Source organism: Electrona antarctica (genome assembly GCF_951216825.1).
Source record: "Electrona antarctica genome assembly, chromosome: 16".
Taxonomy (NCBI): Eukaryota; Metazoa; Chordata; class Actinopteri; order Myctophiformes; family Myctophidae; genus Electrona; species Electrona antarctica.
In genome coordinates, this window is record NC_136797.1 from 43,933,113 (window position 1) to 43,947,562 (window position 14,450).

Here is a 14,450-nt window from a genome sequence, read left to right on the forward strand (position 1 = left end):
CATTTGTTGGTAATCTTTGTAATGTTGGTAAATTTCGATGGTTTGTTCTTGGTCCAGTTTTTCTATTGTTGCATGGTGGGTTATGGAAAATTTACTTGAAAAAATGTACTTGAAATGCCTGTATGCATTTCAAGTAAATGGCGTGCGTGCGTGCGTGCGTGCGTGCGCGGGTTGGGGTGAAATCCAACAGCCTGCTCCGAGGGTCTTGTCGTGGTGCCCTTGGAGCGGCTGCAGGTGAGACACTGCAAACTCTACCTCTGCTTCCACTCCTGCTCACTCCTGCTCACACTCCTGGTCACCCGTCCTCCCTCCTCCTCCTCCTCTCTCTTCCTCCTCTCCTCTCCTGTCTTCCTCTTCCTCCTCTCCTCTCCCGACTTCCTCCTCTCCTCTCCTGTCTTCCTCTTCCTCCTCCCCTCTCCTCCTCTCCTCTCCTCTCCTCCTCGTCGTCCTCCTCCTCTCTTCCTCCTCTCCTCTCATCCTCCTCCTCTCCTCTCCTCCATCCTCCTCTCTTCCTCCTCTCCTCTCCTGTCTTCCTCCTCTTCTCCTCGTCCTCCTCCTCTCTTCCTCCTCTCCTCTCCTGTCTTCCTCCTCCTCTCCTCTCCTCCTCGTCTTCTTCATCCTCCTCTCTTCCTCCTCTCCTCTCCTGTCTTCCTCCTCCTCTCCTCTCCTCCTCCTCGTCTTCATCATCCTCCTCTCTTCCTCCTCTCCTCTCCTGTCTTCCTCCTCCTCCTCTCCTCTCCTCCTCGTCTTCATCATCCTCCTCTCCTCCTCCGCTCCTCTCCTCTCCATCTTCATCATCCTCCTCCTCCTCTCCTCCTCCGCTCCTCTCCTCAACTCCTCCACTCTCCTCCTCACTCTCCTCCGGCAATGGCATGGTCCAGGCCTCGATAATGCTAATCATGAACTTCAATAAGGTGTTGATCTTGCTTCCGTCCCACTCAATATGGTAAAGAACCCAGGCATTGAAAACGGCAATCTGAAACATGTACATGATACATTTGTTGGACCACTTGATCGACCTTCTGGGGAAGGGGTAATAGGAAAGGTGCTGGTCCATTCGATCGACCCCCAGCATGTACTTGTTGTAGGACGCAACACATGCAGGTCTGGACTCTGTCACAAACCCCCCTCTGACGCCTTTTTTTCTGGTCTTGACGTTGACCATGGTGTCTGGGTGGAAGTTTGACACCATTTTGACGAGGTTCTTGTCCCTCCACACCAGACACATTGTGCTGCCGTTGTGCCGCATGACACGCTCTCCCTCTCTCAGGTCTTTCTTGGACAACTTCTGGAGGGCAGGGGGTTCACCTCTGTATCGTCTCAGCGTCCCACAGACGTTGGTTTTCCAGCTCAGGCACAGACTGCACATGTCGACACTGTTATAGAAATTGTCCATGTACAGTTTGTAGCCCTTCCCTTTGAGGTCGTCTAAGAGGAACTCTATGATCCCTGGCAAGTAGTTGCGTGTTCCGTCATACACTTTCATGTTGTAACAGAACCCGTTGCTACTGTCAGCCAAAATGTACGAGCGAATGCCGTACTTGATTGGTTTTCGGGATTAAATGTGCGGAAACCTAATCTGCCCCGCCATAGCAATGTACCCTCATCTATGCTAATGTTTTCTGTGGGCGTGTACATTTTTTTGAAGGTCTTCAGCAACGCATCCATCACATGGCGTACCTTATATAGCCTGTCGTTGGCATCGACGGTCGTGCTGTCGGAGTAGTGCATGAACCTCAAGAGAAGCTCAAACCGATTGCGGCTCATGATGCGGGAGAAATGAGGGGTCTCTATAGACTGAGTCTTTGTCCAGTACTGGTGGAGCGATGGCTTCTCCACGATTCCGGTTAGGAAGTACAGGCCGAGAAATTTCTTCATCTCCTTCACATTAGTATCAACCCACCTCCACACACAAGAATGAGGGAGCTCTACCTTGCTGAGCTGAGCAATACGGATCGCTGCATAGTTGTTGGTCTGGAGAACGAGATACTCAATAAGCTCATCATTCAAGAACAGCTCAAGGAACTGCACTGGCTCCGCATTGCCCCATGCAGCGACGTTAGGCCCAGTCTCTATCTCAAAGGGAATCTCTGTTGGCTCCCAGTGGCAGTCACTCCAGCCTTCATCTGTAGCTGGAGGCTTCCTCTTGCGGCTCTGAGGGCAGCGACGTCCACCACGTGTGCCACCATCTGTAAAATTAAAGAAATAAGTTACCATAAAATATATATAAAATTAGTTTTAGAAGGTAAAATAAATATTTGTTAATTTCTTACCCTCACTGGAACTCCCATGACTGATATCTCTCCCAGGCCCAGTGAATCCACCATCATCATCTGAATTGAAATAAAATAAGTGTATAAAAAAAGAACTCATCACGCATAGATACAGTAAAACGCATGCTACAGTAGAGTCATTGATCTCAAACAAGTTCACCTGATCTAAATCAACATTGAATTGATTCATAGCAGCCAAGTGACAAAAAATAAAATATACAGAGAGTCCATTTTGTTCATGCTTTACCTGCCACACGAGATGAGACGACATACTGCTGGTCATCAAGTCACCATCACTCGCGTCACCATCACTCGCACTATCTGAAAAAGTATCATCATCATCATCGTCATTTTCCTCTATCGCCAAGTTTTGTTCAATGACTCGCTACTAGCAATGTGAAATAATCATAATCATCGTTGTGGTATTATGACGTATACATGTTCCATCCTAAATAAATAATTATGACGTTTGCTGTATGACTCGGATCATTTTTATAGCCTAGCATAACGTATACATGTTCCATCCTAAATAAATTATGATGTTTGCTGAATGACTGATCATTTTTATAGCCTAGCATAACGTATACATGTTCCATCCTAAACGTTTGCTAGTAATGTGAAATCATCATCATCGTCGTTGTGGTGTTATGACGTATACACGACGGACTAGCCCGTATTTTTTGTGGCCTAGCCACAAAAAATACGGACTAGTCCGTTGGGTAGCCACACAGCAACCAGCGAGAATAAAATGGATGATCTTACCCACTCAACAGATGGGGGAAAAAAGTAATGGAATACTGGTAGCTACCCGCTCAACAAAGCCTGATCTCTGGGTAGCTAAACTACCAGCCCGGGGCTTGGATAGGCCTCTCTTCCCAACCCCACAAGAGGCGATCTCGCTGGGGAAGGAGCTAACGGCTAACCCAGCCAAGCCCAGCGATGCTATAAAAATGATCCGAGTCATTCAGCAAACATTATAATTATTTATTTAGGATGGAATAGTGTATACGTCATAACACCACAACGACGATGGTTATTATCACATTACGTTAGGTTGGATATACGTTATATACGATAATGATATATTAGCTTACCAGTAACGCTGTCCCGGTTGCGTTTCCGCTGCCTAATGGGTGACCACTCGTCCCCCGAGCAAAACGGAGTGGATTGCGAGGTTGAGTCAGGGTACTCCTGCTCAGCCCGACGCCAGTTTACCTTGGCCTTCTTAGCAGCCAGTCTTCCACCCTGCCTGCGCGGGCGGTGTCCTGTAGAGCTATCAGGCGAAGGCTCCTGCGCGGCCGGGACAAAGCTACTGCAATCCGGGCTCTCACCACCGGACCGCTGCTGCGGACTGGCCGACGGGCCTCCTCCAGGGGTCCCAGGCTCCTGGGCGTCGGGGAAGCTACTGCGATCCGGGCTCTCACCACCGGCCTCTTCGTCCGAACCAGACATCTCAGAGGTCTCTTCGACCTAGGCGTTTCTGACACAGAATCGGAGAGTCTCCTCCAATGTTCTCTGTCTCAATCCGCCCGGAACGGAGGAATCGCCTCGGCCTCTAGCGGAGCCGCGCCCTCGGACAGGAGCTCTTCCACGGCCGGAGGAGCGGCCTCGGGCGACAGGGTCTCCACGATCCGCGGAGCGCCCACGGGAGACGGGAGTTTTGCCTTGCGGCTTCTTTGGTGCCATGATGGCTCAAAGAAGACTAACAAGACGAGACAAACAGTGAACACTAAACTAAAACTATACAAACGACACTGAACTAAACTAAATAACCTAAACGATCTAAACACTAAGACTACAAGACGAGACAACACTAAACTAGACTAGACGAACAAACGTGAACGACACTAACTGACTAAACTAAACGAGCAAACTAAGCTAAGACTATGTGTGTGTGTGTCATGTACTATACTACTACTATTACTACTATGCTACTACTATACTATATACCTAAAACGCTGATCAAACTCCAACACTCCTCCGCTTTATCCGTACCTACTCCCAGAGGAAAATGGAGGGGGGGGTGGGGTTTTTATGGGCTGCTGTGTTGATCACGTGATATCTGGCCTTTCTCATATGAACCAGGTGTCGGATCTAAACGGGGCTGGTGCGGAAGAGCGCCCTCTAGTGGATTTTCAAAAAACATGCAAAAGACGAAGTTTTCATAAAACTTCGTCTTTTGCATGTTTTTGTAGGACAACAATTGTTATTGACTAACCAACTACATGTTCTACAACCCAGAGGGCCACACTTATCTCAGTGGAAGCACACTAGCCCAGAATATAGAATATATTGGAAGTGAGCTTCGATGAAGAAGTGAGCAAATTAAGTTAGGCTTTTGTAATTACCAGGTGCTACGCCGTGCAGATTTCTGCAATGGGTGTCATCACTTACCTGATGTTTTCTGTCTCCAGTGATAAACTACCACTGATGGCTAATAAATAGTGAACATAGGGATGGTTAAAGTAGTCAACTCAATGCATATCTATGAACTGTTCTTTTTCTTCTTGAATTAATTTGATTTACTCACCAATTATGGCGTTATTTTTCTCGGGATCCAGGGCCTTCAAATGTTCCCCACTGCCACGCTTTGGCATCCCACCTACATAAGATATTTTAAACATTATTTTTCAAATGAAAGGTGGGAAATCCCCCTAACTACATTATGTTTCACTTAAGCAATATCTCAGATTTATGTTATGGAGGTACAAATGGAAATACATTATCCTAAGCAGGTTCAAATCTTAATTCTGCATTAGTTAATGCAGAATTAGTTAATTTAAGAGATTTTGAAAAAGAAATACCGCTGAGGTTGCTCTCCAGGAGTTCCTCAATAGGGAACACGCCGATCAGCAGCAATCGCACCATTTGGGTTGGAGTAGTGCTGTTGGAGGCGGAAAACCAGGTTGCCCTGTTGCAGAGGACTCCTGATCCTTTCACAATTTCAATCTGAAAAATATTACATTTAAGTTTTAACACATTTAGACCTGAGGAGGAGGATTCTAAAAACGACTTATAAATCCTAAAGCATTGTTTATACTTCACTGTACTGTGTGGTCCTATGCTGGAAAATAGCAAACTCACAGCGCAATCTCATTCAAGACACTGAACTTGCAGATATGCCATTTTTGCCATCCAAATGCATTATATGGTTAAATGGGCCTTAAGAGATGCAGAAATTAATGATGTAGAGGTGTTCCCAGACAACGTATATCACTGTTTCCCAACGTTGGGTTTGGGGACCACCAGGAGGTCCAAATGGAGCCTTCCCTTGCTGGTCTGTGTGTGCAATGGGTTATTTATGGTAACGGGATGTCTGACTTATGGGCAGCCCCCTTAGGACCACAAAATCTGTAAAATCCAGTGTAAACTAGAAAAAGTGCCCTTCTGGGCACAGGTCTCCACCAAGAGTATAGGAGTGTGTGTGATGTTTAGCAAAATGTTTAGGAGTAATATAAATATGGTGTGTGTGTGTGTGTGTGTGTGTGTGTGTGTGTGTGTGTGTGTGTGTGTGTGTGTGTGTGTGTGTGTGTGTGTGTGTGTGTGTGTGTGTGAGACGCGGCTTGGCCTGTTGTAGCGCCACCATGAGGCTGATTAGAAAACTGTCAAGTGGCATTTCTTCCTCAGCCTAGTGGGAATATGCATGCACAGTTTCACCACAATCGGACGCTGCGTTGAGTAGTTGTGGCGATTTGTACAAAACGGGTACAAAGCGGGCTACTCCTGAAAAGTTTAGAAGTCAATCGTAGCCAATGAGGGTGGATTATGAGAAATCAAACAAACCCGTCTTGATCACATGACTATGGAGAGCATGTGTACCGATTTGCGTGAAATTTTGATAACATATGAAGGAGTAATATTAGAAAATGTGTTTTACATATGTCGGCCTCCTGGTGGCGCTATAAAGAGCAGATGGAAAAAATTCCAGGCAAAGGTTTTTCCTTGGCTTCTAGGGAGTGTGCATACAAAGTTTTACACAGATCCGTGCAGTTTGAGGTAAAAACACTAATCGGCCAGTTATAGCGCCACCATGAGGCTGAGTTGAAAATGTTCACGTGGCATTTCTTCCTCGGCCTAGTGGGAATGTGCGCGCACAATTTCACAGAAATCACACGATGTGTTCATGATTTGCAGCATTTTGTTTGAAACTGAGCACTCCTGCGAACTTTGGAAGCCAATCTTAGCCAATCAGGATAGAGTCTGAGAAATCTGAAAGACCCGTTTCGTTGAATGGCTCTAGAGAGACTGTGTACCAATTTGCGTGATGTTTGGACAAAATCTGTAGGTGTACTGTCCAAAAACGTGTTTTGCACAAAGCGCCCTCCTGGTGGCGCTATAACAGGCCGTTCTGGATATTATTGGGGCAGAGGTTCATCGTTGGCCTCCAGGGAGTGTGTGTGCAAAATTTGGCATCGACCGAGTTAACAGTGCCGGAGATTAGCTGTTCACAGATGGACACACGGACGGAGTGCAAAACATACTCTCTCCCCATGCCTTCGGCCTGGTGGTGGAGACAATTAGCGTTGAGAGTATACAAATGTAACCAGTTAGGGTCCATTTGGTTCCACGTGTACAGAGGTGAAAGCGTCCATTTTGACCCACTGATGTTGCACGAACATTGAGAAACAGTGATGTACAGTATAGATGTTCCAGATCTGAATGTGTATCACATAAACCTACAACTTTAACAAATATATTTGATGTAATATCAAGTTTGGTTACTAAGTAACTAATATAGTTTGTGTTGATGTTTGAAGATGACTTGTCAAGGTACTCCAATAGAAAAACTTCATCTAACACAAGGGCCCTGCTATAATGCAACTGTTTTTCAGTTTGATATTGTATGCACCAAAAAATGAAACACTGTTAAGATAGCAATTTCATGTACAATGACATAATGTACTTACTTTCGGGGGACCTTCAGGTGCATTAAGTGGCCGGTGTTGCTCGGGACAGGGAGGTCTGGAGCTCTCTGCTGGAGCTGTTGCCCCCACAACACGGCCCGGATAAGGGGTAGGCGGCTGGATGGATGGATGGCTCTTAAAATTAAACTGTGACATGACAAAAGTGTTAACTTTTACAGTAGTGGGCAGCACAGCACTCTACTACTGTAAAACTTCAGTTACTTTGCTGCCGTTTTTATTAGCCTGGCCAGCATTCCTTTTCGGGTTCACACGGCACTTTTGTAACACAGACCAGGCTTTCCTCCGAGTTGGAAAGCCTGGTGATGCGAGGTTACGTTTTTATAAACTGCTTCCTGAACAACCTAGCCTATATGGAGGCTTTTAAAAACGGAATAAAACTGCAGCCGCATTATATGGACTTTTTTGGTTGAGATTGAAAACTATTGTGGGACAAAAACATAGCAGGCTGCATAAGGGCCGATTTATACTCCTATTTTAGAGCCGAAATAAAAGTCGGTTCGGCGCTGTAGAGCCTACAATGTGACATCATTTGAGGTTCGGGGGGGCGGGTACCGTCCTAAAGTCGGCTCTTCGCTGCTACTGAAAATTTCTGATGAGCCGAAATCATTTCGGCACTACAGTGCCGAAACAGCGGTAAAATAGGAGTATGAATCGGCCCTAATGCTGCCTTCACATTTACACCAGCAGTATTATTTGGCTGCCATGATCTGAGAAAGTAATGAGGGTCAATGCATTGTCTACAGATAATTAACCATTGTTCCAGGAGGTCCAAAAGCAGAGCAGCAAAGTTGAGGATAGTTCAAAATTCTAATTTTCAAAATTCAAGTTAAAAAAATCAATTGTTGATCAATTAACATCCCTACCTGCTGGCAGTGCAAATTTGACATTGAGCATTTTGTGAGATCAGCCCTTAACAAACCAATTTGCCTCCTCTAGTAAAATATAAGTAAATCACAATCCTTCTGTCAAATATATTACTCACCTGCAATGTTTGTGTGTCTCTGTCATTGTCCATGTCCTGAGACTCCACAGTCAATTCTCTAACTGGTCGATTCTTAAACAATTATAAACACAAATGCAGCAAGTTAATTACCCTACACATGAGACCAACATCATACAAACTGATCTGTTATGTTGTGAGCATGTCAGAGACTGTTGTTACGGGACCGGGCCAAGAGGGGGCACAACTACACCAGACTGACTAGGCAGTCAGTAGGAGGCAACCACCTCCTGGGAGGAAGTGTTAGTTATACTTGGCGCGGTGTGTATGAAGCAAGTCTGTATTTCCCCCTTGAGAAATAAACAACCAACATATTGTTACAGTAACCTTGTGTGGCGTATTCCGTATTCAAGATACTACATTGGCGACGAGGACAAATCGGAAGAAGTTATCGGGTGACGAGAGATTGTGTGGTTGAGTACAAGGACAGTTTTATAGCGTTTTTGACGGACACATGTCACACAGTCATCGGTGGAGAACGAGGACAGTGTTGTGGTGGCGAGCAGCTCGGGGCCGGCGGTTGTGTCTGTGAAGATGGCTGGAACTGTGGGATCGGTGGCACACTTTGACAGTGGTGTGCAGACGTGGGAGGAGTACTGTGAAATACTTGATCATTTTTTCATAGCAAATGACGTGGCAAATGCTGAGAAGAAACGGGCTGTTTTGCTAAGCTGTGTGGGCGCGCAGACATACACATTGATGAGAAACTTGTTGAGTCCTCAGCGCCCTGGAGAGCGATCCTATGATGAGTTGGTGAGTCTACTGAGAGATCATTTCAACCCGAAACCGAGTGAAATAGGGTGCCGTGTCGTTAGTCAGAAGGTTCCTTGTTCCGAAATTACTATCCCTATCTCTAATCCTAACCTAAACATAACCGCAAGCACAGGAGCAGTGCCTTTTGCAATGAGACAAAAGGTGGAGGCAGAAATAGATAGGTTGCAGAAGGATAAAATAATAGAACCAGTGACCTTCTCAGAGTGGGCGGCACCCGTGGTACCGGTGTTGAAGCCAGATGCCACAGTTCGATTGTGTGGGGACTACAAATTGACTGTAAATAAGGTGTCACCACTTCAACAGTACCCCATTCCAAAAATGGAAGACATGTTTGCAACCCTAGGAGAAGGAGAGAAATACACTAAGTTAGATATGAGTCATGCATATCAACAGATAGTGTTAGATGAGGAATCTCGGAAATATGTCACAATAAATACACACAAAGGGCTCTTTGTGTACACCAGATTACCATTTGGGGTGAGTTCTAGTCCAGCTATTTTTCAGCGGACCATGGAGAGCGTGTTGAGGGGCATTCCTCAAGTATCAATCTACCTAGATGACATAATACTAACCGGAAAGAATGACCGGGATCATCTGAGAATACTAGACTCTGTGCTACAGCGTCTGAAGGAAGCGGGGCTACGATTAAAGAGAAGCAAATGCCAGTTCTTGGAGAGAGAAGTAACGTTTCTAGGGCATCGAGTGGATACCACAGGCATTCACCCAGTGCCAGCGAAGGTGAAGGCGGTGCAGCAAGCACCCACACCATCATCAGTGACCGAGCTGAAAGGATATCTAGGGCTCTTGAATTTCTACAACAAGTTCCTACCAAATCTGTCTACTTTATTAGCACCTTTACACAAGCTGCTCAGAAAGGAGGTGCCGTGGTCATGGGGACCAGAACAAGAAGCTGTGTTCAAGCAGTCAAAAGAACTGTTACAGTCCAGCAGGGTATTGGTGCACTATGATGAAACCAAGGAGTTAATACTAGCCTGTGATGCCTCACCGTATGGGGTAGGGGCGGTACTGGCTCACCGCATGACAGATGGATCTGAAAAGCCCATTGGGTTTGTATCGCGCACCCTAAATCCAGCAGAGAAGAATTATTCACAATTGGACAAAGAGGGGCTGGCTGTGATATTTGGAGTAAAACGTTTTCATAAATACCTGTATGGAAGGAAATTTCAAATCTGCACTGATCACAAACCATTGATAAGTCTATTCAACGAGATGAAGGCGGTGCCCCAGATGGCTTCGCCGAGAGTCATGAGATGGGCAGTGACACTGAGAGCATATGAATATGAGATCAGATACAGAGCGGGAAAGGATAATGGAAATGCCGATGCACTCAGCCGCCTACCATTACCTGAATGTCCAGAGGCGGCTCTCGCAGAGGACCAAGTGTTGATGCTGACACAAGACCCATTCCCCCTAATGACTGGGGCACAGGTCAAGAGCTGGACAGGCAGAGACCCCATTTTGGCAAGGGTACGTGAGTATTTGCTGAAGGGTTGGCCTTGTGACCTGGGGTCTGAGTTTAGTCCCTATAGACAGAGACAACAGGAGCTTAGTGTTCAGGATGGGTGTGTACTGTGGGGGGCCCGGGTTGTCATTCCGCAGAAAGGCAGAACGGCAATGTTAGAGCAACTGCATCAATCACATCCAGGTATGAGTCGAATGAAAAGTTTGGCCAGAAGCTATCTGTGGTGGCCAAATATGGACATGGACATAGAGCGGAAGGTCAAGTCATGCACCACATGTCAAGAACACAGAAAGGCTCCTGCGAGTGCACCTCTCCACCCCTGGGAGTGGCCGGACAAACCCTGGAGGAGGCTGCACATGGATTATGCAGGACCGTTCATGGGTAGAATGTTTCTTGTAATAATAGATGCACACTCGAAGTGGATGGATGTGTACCCGGTGAGTTCAGCCACATCGGCAGCTACCATAAATTGCCTGAGGAGCAGTTTTAGTACTCACGGCCTTCCAGAAATAATTTGTTCGGATAATGCCCAATGTTTTGTCAGTGAGGCAAGTAAGCAGTTTATGGCAAAGAACGGAATCACACATGTTACAGCAGCTCCCTACCACCCGTCATCGAATGGACTAGCGGAGAGAGCGGTGCAGATCTTGAAGGACCTCATGAGAAAGAGTTCAGGGGACACATTGGAGACAAGACTGCACAGGGCGGCCCAGGCGGTGGCGTAACCGTCTGGGCACCCGACTGGTAATCCAGTCGCAGTGTGCCGCGGGTTCGACTCCCGAGCCCGACACGGCCTTTACTGCATGTCTTCCCCCATCTCTCTCCCGTTTCCTGTCAGCCTACTGTCTGTCCCTTCAAAAACCAATAAAAGGCGTAAGCCGCAAAAAAGAAAATCTTAAAAAAAAAAAAAAAGACTGCACAGGGCTATGTTCAGTTATCGCATTACCCCCCAGTCTACGACAGGGTTGTCTCCGGCAGAGATGATGATGGGTAGAAAACTGAGATGCACATTGGATTTAATACACCCAGACCTAAAGCAGAAAGTGGAGTCAAGGCAGCTACGTCAGAAGGCATATCATGACAGGCATGCATCAGCTCGTAACTTCAAGATTGGAGACACAGTCTATACGAGGAACTTTGGGTATGGGCCTAAATGGATTCCAGGATTGGTACAGGAGATCACAGGACCGGTGTCTTACAAAGTGTTGTTGGGCAACAGCGGAGTGGTCCGGAGACACGTGGATCAACTATTCAGCAGACAGGAGATAGATCACCCGGCAGCAGCAGCAACAGCAGCCGGGGCAGAGGAAAACGGCTACACGGCGGAGGCAGGTGGCGGGAACGAGGATCCCCCCCAGGATATCGGCGGCGCAGCAAGGACCGAGGAAGGGTCTGCAGCGACACCGGCAGAGGAGAATGACGGCGAGAATGGGGCGTCGCGAGGGGAGCTGAGACGCTCTCACAGAGAGAGGAAACCACCAGATCATTTGAAGGACTTTACCAGGTAAAGGAGATATTGCTTATGGGCAAGAATGCGCCCATGTCTCCTTTAGGTAGTGTGGTAGTCCACCCACACTATCAGACCTGGAGGAACTTATTATTATTTGTTTGCGGTGTCTTATCCTAGGCTGGGTACTGGATATATATATATATATATATATGTATATGTATTTTGTTTGTTGACCTTGGTTGACTTTAGTAGTGACAATTTAAGGGGAAGGGGATGTTATGTTGTGAGCATGTCAGAGACTGTTGTTACGGGACCGGGCCAAGAGGGGGCACAACAAGTCAGTAGGAGGCAACCACCTCCTGGGAGGAAGTGTTAGTTATACTTGGCGCGGTGTCTATGAAGCAAGTCTGTATTTCCCCCTTGAGAAATAAACAACCAACATATTGTTACAGTAACCTTGTGTGGCGTATTCCGTATTCAAGATACTACAGATCTATGGTGAAAAACAAGTAAAATAATACAAATACAAAATAATACAAAATAAGAACTTACTCTACCAGCCAGAAAGGCGATGTCGTCTTTAATTTGAGGTATATCTAGTGTAGGGATGAAAAGGAAAGGATCAATCACGATGATATCCTATGATGTGCACTTTCTGATGGCATGCCTGAAATGGCTTATCTACAAGCTCACAGAGCTGTAGGTATTTTCAGTGTGCAACACCGTCACACAACGGCCCATAATGTGTGCTGCTGCGGTTCGGGCTCTTCCCACTTTGACATCTGAGCACAGCCGGTGAGACATAGCCTTGTTGGCAGAGGGCTGCAGTTAAAAAATACAGCAATGGCTGATTCTGTCACTGAATACAATTATTTTAGAGGATGTCTTTGTTACATAGCATACCCGTTTGTATTTACCCGCACCTCGACAGTGGGTGCAGGGCCAATAAGGCAATCATGGAAAGAGGGAGGGCCCGCACACCGTTCTCCAGGTAAAATAATTACTTTATTGAGAAGACAACGTTTCGAACTCACACAATCTTCATCAGGTCAGTAATTATTTTACCTGGAGATATTTGTTACAACAACACAGGAGCTATGGAGTCATGTTGTATTTCATAATGTGTCGTACTAGTATCGATTCATTTTGGGTCCGGGATATGTTTGCTTGCCAGACCTATCTCAATCATGAGCTGGATAAATAAACAGCAACTACTATCTGAGACTAACTGTTCCATTTACAGGGAAACGAGAGAATCTGCAAAGCCCCTTCCCCCCCACAGAAAATCTCCCCATCATATGATTACACGTTTTATATGCTAACTGTTGCATAATTGCAGTGATGATTATGACTTGACCGCATCACTTTTGTGGAATAACCTCTACAATAAACATTCTCTCATGTAATATTACTTAAATAGACTTGGGCTGACTGACAGCTAATAGCAATAGAATAATGGAAATATAACGTACGAGTGGAGATAATGTCTTGGAGATGAGACACTTTCTCTTTCAGCCTTAAGTTCTCCTCCCTCAGCTCCTGCATGGTCCTCTGGAACTGGGCAACCTTCTTTTCCTGCCACAGCTTTGCATCTGCCTCTTTTTGTTTTTCAAGAGCATCAAATTACATTGATGAGGCAATAACACGCCAAGTAATACCTGGGTTAATTTAAATTGTTTCATTTGTAATCTAAAATCGACAGCATACCAACCCTTAACCCATTTAGACCTGATGCCAATTCTAGAAACCTGAAAACCCCTTCTAAATCTAAAACGAATCTGTGGCCTGCCTATCTGACCACTATAGGCGACTGTGTTAAGTAGTCAGATAGGCAGGCAACGCATTTATCTTAATGAACATCAATCAATGTATGCATGCTTAGGTCAGTCCAGGTATAATTGGTTAAAGGAACAACGCTCCCATTTTGCATCCAAATCTCATTTTAATAAAGTTGAAGCCATAATAAATAATGGAGTGTGTATTCTGTGGGCCTTTTTTATATTATAGTTGTTATATCCTACAGTTGTTATATTCCTGTTTTGTTCTGTTCAGTCCAGGAAGTTATGTCTGTGTGGCAGATATCTGGGTGCAAATTCAACAAATGTTAAATTAACCACAAGAACACAAATGCCACTGACAGTTTTCTGTCAGTGTAGCAGATCTACAAGAAAAAATAGCAGATCTACAAGCTTGTAGCGCGGCACCACACTATGAGCTTGTAGATCTGCCATTTTCAATAGCTAAAGTATAACATAATGCTTAAAACACCAAAAGGGGTTCCCGTTCTGAATGGGTTAAGTAAATATTGTTATGATGCAGCGAGAGTTGAACCCATATGCAGAGTCACAGCTAGCCCGTCTCCGGACCCCCCGGGTTGAGCTCCTTTGGACCTACCACGTAGGGTCCGGTCTCACCGGCTTCAAGCGACATGGGATGCAATCTGATTTCCCCTGATTTAGCCCTGTGCTGCGGTGTGGGTGTCACGCTGACATATTCCAAAAGAACCATATGAACGCTATAGGAGATAACGAACCTTCTGACCCCC

The 14,450-nt window shown here is 45.9% G+C and overlaps 2 long non-coding RNA genes across 2 annotated transcripts; both read right to left on the minus strand.

The window, feature by feature from the left end:
- Positions 1-4,667: 4,667 nt before the first annotated feature.
- Positions 4,668-5,168, minus strand: LOC306940178. Its single transcript, XR_013791989.1, has 3 exons — positions 5,078-5,168; positions 4,804-4,875; positions 4,668-4,707 (listed from the first exon to the last, which is right to left on the minus strand). It is a non-coding gene; the product is annotated as an uncharacterized lncRNA (long non-coding RNA).
- Positions 5,169-7,292: 2,124 nt separating this feature from the next.
- On the minus strand, positions 7,293-12,501 carry LOC306940179. Its single transcript, XR_013791990.1, has 3 exons — positions 12,458-12,501; positions 8,181-8,252; positions 7,293-7,312 (listed from the first exon to the last, which is right to left on the minus strand). It is a non-coding gene; the product is annotated as an uncharacterized lncRNA (long non-coding RNA).
- Between the last annotated feature and the right edge of the window lie 1,949 nt (positions 12,502-14,450).